The sequence below is a fragment of the Ornithodoros turicata genome, chromosome 3 (genome assembly GCF_037126465.1).
Source record: "Ornithodoros turicata isolate Travis chromosome 3, ASM3712646v1, whole genome shotgun sequence".
Taxonomy (NCBI): Eukaryota; Metazoa; Arthropoda; class Arachnida; order Ixodida; family Argasidae; genus Ornithodoros; species Ornithodoros turicata.
The window spans coordinates 66629248-66643472 of NC_088203.1; the positions used below are offsets into that span (position 1 = coordinate 66629248).

The 14225-nt window shown below is 45.6% G+C and overlaps 1 protein-coding gene and 1 long non-coding RNA gene across 5 annotated transcripts in view; one reads left to right on the plus strand and one right to left on the minus strand.

Annotated features, from left to right (window-relative positions):
- LOC135388566 (uncharacterized) overlaps window positions 1-13143 on the minus strand; it is a 41148-nt gene extending 28005 nt beyond the window's left edge. Inside the window, exon 1 of the long non-coding RNA XR_010421463.1 lies at window positions 13056-13143. This is a non-coding gene — a long non-coding RNA (uncharacterized LOC135388566). The remainder of the gene's footprint in view (window positions 1-13055) is intronic.
- Window positions 1-14225, plus strand: part of LOC135388563 (iron-sulfur clusters transporter ABCB7, mitochondrial-like) — a 281999-nt gene that overhangs the window by 67429 nt on the left and 200345 nt on the right. The window lies entirely within an intron of this gene.

A 14225-nucleotide genomic window follows, 5' to 3' on the forward strand; every position in this document is an offset into this window, starting at 1 on the left:
CCTTGTCCTAAACGTTATAGTAAGATGAATTATGACTTTGTGGGACTTTATGAGCTATTCATGATTATAACGTGCATTATAGACTATGACTGAACTATTTTGGACTATCCTTGTCGGAAATGTTATAATGACATTAGTTATGACTATGCGGGATTATGAGCTTCTCATGACTATAACCTGCATTATAGGCCATGACTGGACTATTTCAGACTACCCTTGTCAGAAATGGTATAATGACATGAATTATGACTATGCGGGACTTTATGAGCTTTTTATGACTATAACCTATATTATAGACTATGACTGGACTATTTCGGACTACCCTTGTCCTAAACGTTATAGTAAGATGAATTATGACTTTGTGGGACTTTATGAGCTATTCATGATTATAACGTGCATTATAGACTATGACTGAACTATTTTGGACTATCCTTGTCGGAAATGTTATAATGAGATGAATTATGACTATGCGGGACTTTGAGTTTTTCATGACTATAACCTGCACTTAGACTATAACTGCACTATTTTTGACTACCCTTGTAAGATATGTTATAGTGAGATGAATTATGACTATGTGGGGCTTTATAGGCTTGTCATGAGTATAACCTACATTATAGACTATAACTGGAATATTTCAGAGTAACCTCATTGCAGAGTACCATGATCTATGACTATGCGGGATTTCATGAGCTTTTCGTGACTAAAATCTGCATTGTATAATATGACTGAACTATTTCGGACTACCTTGTTGGAAATTGAATAATGTCGTGACTTATGACTGCGGGATTTTATGAGCTTTTCATGACTATAACCTACATATAGACCATGACTGAACTATATCAAACTACTCTTGTTGGAAATTGAATATTGTCATGACCTATTGCTATTTGAGCATTTTGAGCTTTTCATGACTATACTATAATCTGTTACATGTGCTGACACTGGACGGTTCCGCACTGCCCTTTTTGGAAATAGTATAATGTCACGAGATCATTATTTGGAATCTGATGATGTTTTCATGACCATAGCCTGTTATGGACGACCACAAGACTAATTAGAACTACCCTAACTGCAAATGGCGCAATGATATAGCATGTTAGTGTTGGGGTATTGACGGTTCGATGTATATGCTCCATCAAGCGGAGGACAGCACTGCCATTGTCATAACCGATAGAGTAAGATAAGTTATGACCACCGACGTAACCTGCGGCAATTTCATGACGATAGGCCATGTTGCAGACTTTCAAGTCAGACAGTATATATCGAAGGAGCCTCTGTGCAAGCAGTACAATGAGCTGGCGTGCGTGCATGTACTTACATGCTGTTCCTGTGTGGGTATCAGAAGTGGACCTTTATTAGGTTATGATGATACGGAGCTTCGTCTTTTTCTTCTTCCTACTCTTTCCATTCTTTCTTTTTATTTCAAATCCAATCCACACGGAGCTTCGTGTCCCAATTCAACACTAAAGGGTGACCCGCGCCCACGTGGCATAAACCACCAACCCAATATATTTGGACTGACTATGAGCTGCGGCGCGAAACATTTGTTATCTTAATCTCACAAACACTTTTTTATTTACATGAAACGAAGTAAGCGTTAGGCTCATGTTTATCTGATGCACTAACGTAAAACACTGAAAAGAAAAGAGAAAGGCTTCGTACACAAGGTTGCAAGCATTTTTTACATGTCTCCATGTTCGAGAGCTTGAGTTATGTAACGGAAGTGATTACGATCAAAAGATGCACAGTCCACGCGATGGATGCTCTCCATGCATTGCTGAGTGGCTTGCAACAAAATGGTACGGCGATGGTCGCATATGGTTACTCCAGACGGGGCTGCCAAAATGTCTTCTTCCCTTTCGGTTAGAAGGGCACGAACATGAAGCTTGAACTTCGCGAACATCTCCTCTATTGGGTTAAAGAAAGGACTGCATGGAGGAAGATACTTTACTGTATGTCCTTCACATAGCTCAGCCATTTGCACACGCTTGTGAGCTGGGGCATTGTCCATGATGATAGCGGCATGCTTACCTGGTTCGGATCGGACTCCGACATAGAGCGTGAAAGTTCCTCCAAAAATTAATTATAGGTAACGTGCGTTACCCTCTCCATCACTCTCCACAGCTGCACGCCATTACAGGACATGCAAGCGACTATGTTAACATTGGAGCCTTTGGAACTTGTGGTATCCTTAACGGGTGTAGTTCCGTAGACGGGCTTATGGATTTTTAAAATTAGCCATCACGTTTGAAAGTTAAATAACACTTGGGAATGAACTAGGGCGATATAGCGGATCGGAAAATACAAGAATTATGAAAAAGTGTTGGGTAGAAAGTTGTTTATGAGCGTTTGTAAAATACCATTGAAAGGCGTACATTCACAGTGGCGGCCTTGTTAAGCCTAACACAGGTGGAGGCCGCCATCTTAGTAAGGCAGGGGAGCACTGAGGGCCACCTGGGGAGTAAAACATGTTTGACAGAAGCCGTCTGCTAATGAATTTCGCGGTCTTTTACGATTTGAAAGAAGAGAAAAGGTTGTTCTGTTTTGTAGCAGTGAGAAAAATTTGGCATTAGCCAATCTGGATCTAAAAGCACTTTGAAAGAGTTTTATTCAACAAAATACAGGAATGTCGAGTTAAGGAGGAAATGTTGAAAATAGAAATGAAAAAGTGGGAATGTGTGCTATTGGAGGCTGTGTTTATGCAGAGTGTCCGTGACTGTAATATGGTAATATGAGGTTTAGTGAGGTTAGATCAGGTTTTACATATTTCACTTGCTGGAGGCTGTGTTTGCGTAGACTGTGCAACCGTCACCAATGTTAGGTCAGGCCAGGTTTCTACGTATTTCACTTGCTGGAGGCTGCGTCTGCGTAGACTGTGCAACCGTCACCAAGGTTAGGTCAGGCCAGGTTTCTACGTATTTCATTTGCTGGAGGCTGTGTCTGCGTAGACTGTGCAACCGTCACCAAGGTTAGCTCAGGCCAGGTTTCTACGTATTTCACTTGCTGGAGGCTGTGTCTGCGTAGACTGTGCAACCGTCACCAAGGTTAGGTCAGGCCGGCTCTCTACGTATTTCATTTGCTGGAGGCTGTGTCTGCGTAGACTGTGCAACCGTCACCAAGGTTAGGTCAGGCCAGGTTTCTACGTATTTCACTTGCTGGAGGCTGTGTCTGCGTAGACTGTGCAACCGTCACCAAGGTTAGGTCAGGCCAGGTTTCTACGTATTTCACTTGCTGGAGGCTGTGTCTGCGTAGACTGTGCAACCGTCACCAAGGTTAGGTCAGGCCAGGTTTCTACGTATTTCACTTGCTGGAGGCTGTGTCTGCGTAGACTGTGCAACCGTCACCAAGGCTAGGTCAGGCCAGGTTTCTACGTATTTCACTTGCTGGAGGCTGTGTCTGCGTAGACTGTGCAACCGTCACCAAGGCTAGGTCAGGCCAGGTTTCTACGTATTTCACTTGCTGGAGGCTGTGTCTGCGTAGACTGTGCAACCGTCACCAAGGTTAGGTCAGGCCAGGTCTCTACGTATTTCACTTGCTGGAGGCTGTGTCTGCGTAGACTGTGCAACCGTCACCAAGGTTAGGTCAGGCCAGGTCTCTACGTATTTCATTTGCTGGAGGCTGTGTCTGCGTAGACTGTGCATGCGTCACCAAGGTTAGGTCAGGCCAGGTTTCTACGTATTTCACTTGCTGGAGGCTGTGTCTGCGTAGACTGTGCATCCGTCACCAAGGTTAGGTCAGGCCAGGTTTCTACGTATATCACTTGCTGGAGGCTGTGTCTGCGTAGACTGTGCATCCGTCACCAAGGTTAGGTCAGGCCAGGTTTCTACGTATATCACTTGCTGGAGGCTGTGTCTGCGTAGACTGTGCAACCGTCACCAAGGCTAGGTCAGGCCAGGTCTCTACGTATTTCATTTGCTGGAGGCTGTGTCTGCGTAGACTGTGCACGCGTCACCAAGGTTAGGTCAGGCCAGGTTTCTACGTATTTCACTTGCTGGAGGCTGTGTCTGCGTAGACTGTGCAACTGTCACCATGGTTAGGTCAGGCCAGGTCTCTACGTATTTCACTTGCTGGAGGCTGTGTCTGCGTAGACTGTGCAACCGTCACCAAGGTTAGGTCAGGCCAGGTCTCTACGTATTTCACTTGCTGGAGGCTGTGTCTGCGTAGACTGTGCATCCGTCACCAAGGTTAGGTCAGGCCAGGTTTCTACGTATTTGACTTGCTGGAGGCTGTGTCTGCATAGACTGTGCATCCGTCACCAAGGTTAGGTCAGGCCAGGTTTCTACGTATATCACTTGCTGGAGGCTGTGTTTGCGTAGACTGTGCAACCGTCACCAAGATTAGGTGGGTTGAGCCTTTGTGTTTGACGTGGTGAAGATGTATGTAGGGTGAGAGATGTGCACCTGAAGGGCTTGTCAGTGAGTAAAGCACTGGAAAAGGAAAATTTGCATTATTGTGGTTGACATTATTGCATAATGTGAGAAATATGTAACGGTAAGTACTCACCACAGCCTGCTGGAAGGTTGGCGTTGTCCTGGATGGCCTATCAGAAAACGAATTTGGCATGTTCTTGAGGCGATGTTTTTTAGTCCAAACCTGGATATGCTACGCTAATGTCATGCAAAATTTTGTCAAATGTGTCCTGATTGTTGCGCCTGCAATCACGGCGCCATAAAAACTCTGATGCTCCCCCATGCTGTCATTTTTGACGCCCCGCCTTGCCAATTCTTGTCTGAGGGGCCTGCACTGTGACTCAATTTGGTTTGTGTTGGCCCCTGTGTCCGGATCGATGTAGTTTAAGCTATGGTTGACTGTCAAGTGTTCAAATCCATTCTGATCGAGCCCCATGTAGCCTTTCCAGCAATCAGTGATTATTACAGACTTCTCTTCTACATTGTTTTTGATTTGCGATAGTAGTGTTATCGCATCGCGCTTGTTGTCCCGACAAACTTCCAATCGTAGGTCATTAGTATGGATGTCAATCATGCCAATTACCCATGTCCCCTCTACGAGCCTCCCCTTATTGAATTTTCGCCTCCCAATTTTGCATTCATCTACCTCTACGACATGGCCGTCTCCCCCAATCTTCCCCATGTCCAAATAGGTAGTTATTAGAATGTTACCACACAGCTCCCTGCAGTAGTTGTACCAATCTGCGACAGTTTCTCGTGATGTTTTTTTTGCCGTCGAATGATGACTCTATGACAGCCGTGTCGTAGTTGTAGTCCCTAGCGTAAGAGTAAGTCAGTGCGATCACCTGTCTTGCTGACATACGAGTGCCTTCAAGCCAAGTGTTCGCCGTCACTGATTGTCGAAAAGACCCATTATCCCCGTGATTTTTTTGGCACCTGAACTTGCCGTATCCGCTTTCCGATAGGTTTACCGTTAGGACCGTGCCGCAGTAGGGACACTTTCGTGTTTTCGGGAGGATGCCGTTGGATTGGAGCCATTCCAGCGACGACTCCTTTGTCGCACGTGCGACTCCGAGCTGCATCAGGTTGATGGGCATGGCGAGAGAGCGAATGCCTGCGTCCAACTGTTCGAGAATCGAGAGTACGAAGCGTGCAAGAAGCGTCTTCTGCGCCTGTCGTCTGCGGTTTTCGCGCCTTTTGCCTCCGGTGATTTGGCAAGAAGGGGGCGCTGTCGCGCTTCCGGTATGATACTTCCGTTCTTCTGCCGCCGATCATCTGTGTGCTTTTCCAATATGGCGGACTTTTTGGTTAAAAAAGAGTCTGTTGAGTTCGATTTTTATACATTTTTTTTAACATTACAGGTTGTTTTTCAGTGTGAGTCGATGCCTAATTTTTCGCTCTTTCGATTGGTGCTATTTTTATATTTTTGTTTGTTTTTTTCTTCAAGAAAAAGCCATAAGCCCGGCCACGACTGCACCAGATATTGAAGTTAGTTTCGTCTACGTAGTATCGTAGCGTTCGCGGCCTCTCCGACTGCAGTCACATGGCATAGTTCCGCCGTGCGCATTTGACGTCGTCTCTTTTTCGGTCCGCCGGTTGAAGTGTTAGCTGCTTCGGGCTGTAACCGTCTAGGAGGCGGTCAATTGTTGCCAAACTGATCTCTAGGTTTGGCATACGCTCTATAAGCTTTCGCTTTAACTGCTGCAGTGTATATACAGCATGTGTGTTAACAAGGTCGGTCAATATGTTTACCACTTCAGGGCCAAACTTCTTCTCAGATCCTCCTCTTCGTTTTGGTGTGTCTCTATCCGTGCGCGCAATGGAGCGAGCAGTTTTGGTGTTTATTCCCAACGTGTTAGCAGTCGATGTCAAGTCGCCGCCTCGCCTGTGGCAGTCGAGAAGACGTTCCCTGTCCTGCTGCGATACTGTTGCATATTTTCTCGGAGGGTCGTTGGGGTCTCTACGCGGACGCCCTCGCCGGTTTCCTCCTCCTTCCCGTTCAACTTCGGTGCTCATATCAACCGCGTATTCACTACGAATGCGGTTCGAAATCAGCTCGCGAATAGCCATTGTCTGACGCACGTTGCAGCCGTTGTCTGGTGTGTCGTCTGCTTCAGCAGAGCGCTTGCTCTCGACATCGTCTTCTCTCCAGTACTTTCCGAGGCCCCTCGAAAGTGAAGTTAGAATGGTCTATTCAGATAAGGAAGTCGCATATTAAAATGTCTGCCATTAGAAACTGTACCGCGATAATAAAAAGGCAGACGTACTGAAATGTCGTGAACATGACACACTTCTGTCGAGGGCAGACGATGTCGAGAGCAAGCGCTTCGCTGAAGCAGACGACACACCAGACAACGGCGCTACGGTCGCCGCGTAGACAGTGCCGTTGTCTGGTGTGTCGTCTGCTTCATCGTCGTGATGGAAAGGGTAACGCACGTTACCTATAATGAATTTTTGGAGGAACTTTCACGCTCTATATCGGAGTCCGAACCAGGTCAGCATGCCGCTATCATCATGGACAACGCCCCAGCTCACAAGCGTGCGCAAATGGCTGAGCTATGTGAAGGACATACAGTAAAGTATCTTCCTCCATGCAGTCCTTTCTTTAACCCAATAGAGGAGATGTTCGCGAAGTTCAAGCTTCATGTTCGTGCCTTTCTAACCGAAAGGGAAGAAGACATTTTGGTAGCCCCGTCTGGAGTAACCTTACGCGACCATCGCCGTACCCTTTTGTTGCAAGCCACTCAGCAATGCATGGAGAGCATCCATCGCGTGGGCTGTGCATCTTTTGATCGTAATCACTTCCGTTACATAACTCAAGCTCTCAAACTTGGAGACATGTAGAAAATGCTTGCAACTTTGTGTACGAAGCCTTTCTCTTTTCTTTTCAGTGTTTCACGTCAGTGCACCAGATAAACATGAGCCTAACGCTTACTTCGTTTCATGTAAATAAAAAAGTGTTTGTTAGATTAAGATGACAAATGTTTCTCGCCGCAGCTCATAGTCACTCCAAATATATTGGGTTGGTAGTTTATGCCACGTGGGCGCGGGTCATCGTTTAGCGTTGAATTGGGACACGAAGCTCCGTGTGGATTGGATTGGAAATAAAAAGAAAGAATGGAAAGAGTAGGAAGAAGAAAAAGATGAAGCTCCGTATAATCATAACCTAAAGGTCCACTTCCGATACCCACACAGGAACAGCATGTAAGTACATGCACGCACGCCAGCTCATTGTACTGCTTGCACAGAGGCTACTTCTATATATACTGTCTGACTTGAAAGTATGCAACATGGCCTATCGTCATGAAATTGCCGCAGGTTACGTCGGTGGTCATAATTTATCTTACTCTATCGATTATGACGATGGCAGTGCTGTCCTCCGCTTGATGGAGCATATACATTGAACCGTCAATACCCCAACACTAACATGCTATATCATTGCGCCATTTGCAGTTAGGGTAGTTCAAATTAGTCTTGTGGTCGTCCATAACAGGCTATGGTCATGAAAGGATCATCAGATTCCAAATAATGATCTCGTGACATTATACTATTTCCAAAAAGGGCAGTGCGAAACCGTCCAGTGTCAGCACATGTAACAGATTATAGTATAGTCATAAAAAGCTCAAAATGCTCAAATAGCAATAGGTCACGACATTATTCAATTTCCAACAAGGTAGTCCGAAATAGTTCAGTCATATTATACAATGCAGATTTTAGTCACGAAAAGCTCATGAAATCCCACATAGTCATAGATCATGGTACTCTGCAATGAGGTTATTCTGAAATATTTCAGTTATAATCTATAATGTAGGTTATACTCATGACATGCCTATAAAGTCCCACATAGTCATAATTCATCTAATTATAACATTTCCGACAAGGGTAGTCCTAAATAGTCCAGTCAGTCTATAATGCACGTTATAATCATGAAAAGCTCATAAAGTCCCGCATAGTCATAACTCATGTCATTATAACATTTCCGACAAGGGTAGTCCGAAATAGTCCAGTCAGTCTATAATGCACGTTATAATCATGAAAAGCTCATAAAGTCCCGCATAGTCATAACTCATGTCATTATACCATTTCCGACAAGGGTGGTCCGAAATAGTCCACCTATGGTCTATTATGTAGGTTATAGTCATAAAATGCTCATAAAGTCCCGCATAGTCATAATTCATCTCATTATAACATATCCTACAAGGGTAGTCCAAAATAGTGCAGTTATAGTCTATAGTGCAGGTTAGCTATGTAAAGCTCATAAAGTCCCACATAGTCATAATTCATTTCATTATAACACTTCCGACAAGGGTAGCCCGAAATAGTCCAGTTATAGTCTATAATGTAGGTTATAGTCATGAAAAGCTCATGAAGTCTTGCATAGCCATAATTCATAGCATTATACCATTTCCGACAAGAGTAGTCCGAAATAGTTCAGTCATAGTCTATATGCCGCTTATAGTCATAAAAAGCTAATAAAATACCAGTCATAAGTCATGGCATTATTCATTTTCCAACAAGACTAGTCCGAATAGTTCAGTCATAGTATACAATGCATGTTTTAGTCATGAAAAGCTTATAAAATCCCATAGTCATATATCATGACATTATACTCTCTGCAATGAGGTTACCCCGAAATAGTCCACTTATTGTCTATAATATAGGTTATAGTCATAAAAAGCTCATAAAGTCCCGCATAGTCATAACTCATGTCATTATACCATTTCCGACAAGGATAGTCCGAAATAGTCCAGTTATAGTCTATAATGTAGGTTATAGTCATGAAAAGCTCATAAAGTCCCGCATAGTCATACGTCATGACGCAGTACCAATGTAATAAATGACAAAGTACTCGCAATTTATCTCCTTATCGTGCAGCAGTAGTCATATATTACTGGGTTATACTGATTCCAATGGCGGCAGATGCAATGATATGGACCGGATTAAATTGGCTGACCATAGGATTAATTTTGTTGACCATAAAATTAAATTGATAGACCATAGATTAAATTCGGTGACCATGGGATTAATTTCAGTGACCATGGGATTAAACTGAGTGACCACGGGATTAAACTGAGTGACCACAGGATTAAATTGAGTGACCATTGGATTAAATTGAGCGAGAAAACCTGTAGAGGTTCACGGTGGGTGCGGGTGCCTGTGCCTGGGTGTTTGCCTGTGGGGTCCCAAGCAGCAAAATGTACTGAAAGTCGAGTGCAATAGGAGTGGACGGGTAGGTGGAAGGCCTTGAACAGACTTGAGAAACTAAAGAACATTGATAAGACACATACCGTCCACCCCTACTGCACTCGACTTTCAGTACATTGTGCTGCTTGGGGTAGTGACATCGCTTGCCGTCGATATCAGCAAGGGTACAGCTTGCATAATCTCTACAAATGCAGCATTGATAACCACTGCAGGAAGCAGCACGGGCAACACTTGCAATATCGTCATTCACATCGCCTGGCTAACGATGGATGCCCCTGTAACACAAGAGAGACAGTCAAAACACTCTTTCTCTTTATTTTTTTAGGCACTGCTAGGGTGTCTTTCTCCCTGCTCCACAGGTCGGTGCATTAAAGTTAACTCGACTTCAATCTGTACTTGCTGAGGGTTGCAGTGCCTTGAAAGATATGTTCTATCTGTGACTTTGAGGTGTAAATATGAGCGTACCCAAAAGGAATATGTGTATTAGGGATGTGCCAGCCGAATCTGTGAGTCCCTGAATCCACGAATCCTAGGGCTCTATCCTCGTCAAAACTAATCGACCTCGATTACTTTACGTCACAAGCTGTAGGGCGGCACTGCCACGAAATACACCGCCCTTAAAGGGACAATGAAATTTCCCGAACCCCCATACTTTTTTCGCTGGAAACTGTTCTTCCCGCCGAGAAACTAATATGCCACAAATTTTTCCGGACGAAATGGCTCCACTCTGCGAGGAGCGCTCGCTCGAAATGTCTCTTCCGCGTTCCTCCTCTCCCGCGCACATTCTCCCGTCGATGGTGTAACTGTACGGACCGCACTTCTGTGCCCCGTTACGTCACTGGTGTTGCGCAATGGCAAGTAATGCTGCGAGCCCGCCGTCGAGTGTCGCCGTCCAGTCGTACATAGAAAGTCACAAGGTCTCTGGTCACGTCTGAGGATTGAAGTTGAAGCATTACGTTTTCTTGGTTGGAGGCGTTCGGATAACACGCTATAATGACACAGCTTTTGCGTGTGAATCGTTTGCTGCAGTTGAGCTGGCAAGTGTACTGTAAATGTGAGCTGTACCTTTTCATCAAATATATTCGTCCTCTGCTCTGCGGCCGTTCACAACAAGGAACTCAAGTACCTACGTGACTTTGACAGTTTTGCTGACAAGTTACGTGGGCCTCTAGCGATTCACCGCAACGTGTATTGGTTGTATCGCCGTAACCAATGGAAAGTGTCTGGTGGTTGCTTGGCATTGCAGTTATATTTACGTCAGTTGCAGTTATGTTTACGTGTTGGCAATCTGACAACAAAGGAAGTGCGTTGTGAAGTGCGACTGTGATATTTGGAAGGTGCCCCCTTTGTTGCTCCACTTGTTTGCACAAATTATCGTAAAAGACTGAGTGGTCTAATGGTTTGTTTTACTTTGTTTCAAGTCGTGTTCTTCGTCATCATTACTGTTATTATTCAAAGCAGCTTCGTGCCCTCAGGCGATTTTAATTTACTCTGCATTTATTGTTCTACAGATGGCTGTATTTCCTTCCGTCGAAGGACATCTTGTTTGCCTAAGTTTATGTTTCATGCAAGAATTTATTTATGAGCACGTCACGTATTCTGTATTCAATGTTGAGCACGTCGTAAATGAAAATCAGCTACTTGAGCTGATAAAAAATAGGTAGAAAATAAAATGAAAAGATAGAAATAGAGTGGAGAGAAACAATTTATTCGAAATTCGACGATGCCGTGGCGAACAAACCGCTCCGGGGTGACCAGCACTTGTTGGCGTCGGGTAGTTGCAGAGATCGACGACAGGTGGCCACCTGGTTGTAAGGCATCATACCAGATGGCGCCACCAGGGCCGCGAAGCTGTAGTAGAAATCTATTGTAGCTGAAAACTCACGTGACCTCCGGAGCTCGACCAATGACTGAGGACTAGCCACCTTATTTTTTTTTCTTTTTTGATTATGTCGCGAATGACGTAAATGACGTGTCATCCGTTTCTCTCTCACTACTTTCCTCCTCTCTGCTCTGCTTCCCGTCTTCTTTTGTTGTTCCTTTTTTTCTTCCATGCACTGTTCGCGTTTGTCGGAATGCAGTGGGACAGGAATACGACAGAGCCTTGGTTGTTTGTCACATGAAGTATTTTATTGTGCAACATACGGTTATGCAAGCAAGACGTACACAGGATGACATTAATATTGCTCCAGAATTTGCTTGAAGAACCTTGATAATGTCGGACTGCCTCTGGCAAGGACTGCTACTGGGAACTGGAGCTCAGTGGCTGCAAGATGAAAAAAAAAATCAGATATACGGGTATGCATGTGAAAGTTGCAATGTAAATAGAAAGAATAAAGGTGCTATTGAACGCGAAAAATAAGAGCGGTGGTAGGGTTGTGAGAAGCTCGCAGCCATGGGGTGTGATAAGCGACCTTAGTATAAAAAATACCTTTTATTGCGCTACTTCACAATGATATATTCCGACCGATTAGCCTGACAATCTTTGCTTTGGCGCTACGTATAGAACAGCTACTAAGTCAACGCGTCGTACGAAACTTGTCGAGCGAAATCACCAAGAATCAGACTTACAGTAGCGTCATACCTTTATACAGTACGACGTGAACGGGTATTTAATCATAACCTTTAAATGATATTGTTTCACGAAAAGAAATATAGTCTACCATCGTATCTGCAAAGCTACGCTGTCTGTCTCGGTCACCGCGTATTCCGGTAACTGTTAAGCAACTTATTCACAATACACGAAGTGAATGCGGTGTTGTAAGGCAACAAGCAACGACAAATGACTTACCTCTCGGCAGTCGTTGACCAGGTATAGGGTACGAGGCGTTCGGGCGCTCGAATACTTTCTCACAACCGCTACACAACACGAGCCGTCCGAAACGGACGCCGGCGACTCCGTGGACGCCAGTTCCAACCGGCACAGCCGCCGCGCTGTCGCCTGTTCGAGCGCCCGCGAACAAATTTGAAAATGGCCAATCATCGCCCAGAAAACGAATTCATCCTCATGGGAACCAATCAGTAATCACTAGCCACCGGATGTCTCCATGACGTTCAATTTATGACGTTTTCTGACGTCCGATGACGTGAAACGCATGAAGCGCCTTACTTTATCCCGCAAAGGAACTGGCGAGTTTCGGGCCCTTGGCGCCACCATCACAGCTCTATGCAAGAAAGACAGAACAACAAGATACTAGCGGCAGGTAAAAAGGGCAACACTGCTACAAGTCAAGGCGTGCGAAAGAAAAGGCGTAACCACAGTGTCACCGCACAACACTACGCGGCTAACACAGGGCGGGAACCACTAGCCACACGAAGTAAACGTGCGTCAACAAGCTAGGTACGGGGCACCGCTAAACAAGTCTAAACATGCGCGTACAGCGAGAAAAGGCGTAACACGAGCACGGTAAAACAACGTGCAAACATGGGTAAATCACCCACCTTTTTCCCCTGCGGCGAGCTCCATCCAAGAGCCAGGAAGAAACTGAGCGAGCGCGGGGACTGCGGAGCAACAGAGCGCACGTCTGCTCTCCGCGACAGCCAGCGAGCAGCTGACTGGGACACCGCGCCGCGGCAGCTACGCATGCGCGCGCGCGCGCGCTCCTAGCGCCCTCTGCGTTGTCCGCCCGACTGCGGGTGGTTTCGATTTCATTCTGTGCTCCTTCCACTGCGCTCGCTCGCTCCTGGCGGTAACGGGTGGCTTCGTTTCGGTTTCGCTCTCGTTTCTTTGCGCGTGTTTATCTGTATAAAGCCAGCGCGCGCCGCGCTTGCGTCATCAATACGTGAAGATGTTCAGCTACAACTCGTTGCAAAATTGTTCCCGCACCCACGCTTCTTGGGAAGAAGTGCAGAAGGAATATTTCAACAACGAAAGTCCCCGCAACGAGCTCGTCATCACTGCTTTTCGCTACGTGATAGACATGGTAGGCTTTGGCAATATAGGAGAGATCTCGCCGGGGCCGCTGCAGGAGATGGTGCGTCGGATCTACGCCCGTTACAAGAACGTCTGCATAACGGTTCTGGACGGACCCCTGAGACTGATGAGCGAATTTGTGAGCTTGGCCAACGCAGAATTCAACTACATCGCTGCAGACATCGTGGACCTTCTCGCACGTGGCATTGCTCATATTAAGTACGCCCTGCGGAAGCAGCGACATTTGCAAGCAGTCTACATCGCGAACTTTGTCATTGATGTATTGAAATACCGCTTGGTTATCCACATGCAACGCATTAAACAGTGCGAATAACTTTGACGAGACTCTGTGTTTCCTTTCACTGAAACATCTTTATTGAATACATACAAAGGAGTTGGGCGATAGATGCCTGCACCCTTCCTGACTTGCCTGAACAGAAAGGGTATGGGGAATCTTCATCGCAGCGACGTCATTGCGCTGGTCACTGCACGAGCACGATGACGGAATGGTCATTCTTTTCGTACACCCATTCCGCTACCACACTGCCACGATGACCCGTGCTTCTCCTGTCTGAGAGAGGATGTCTCGACCAGAACTTTTATTCTCGACTATATGCGCATGCAGCTCTTTGTTCCACGGTCACTCGATGCCTGACGACGACGGTCTCGGGCTCTCTTCCCGGTTTTCTGTTGCTGCA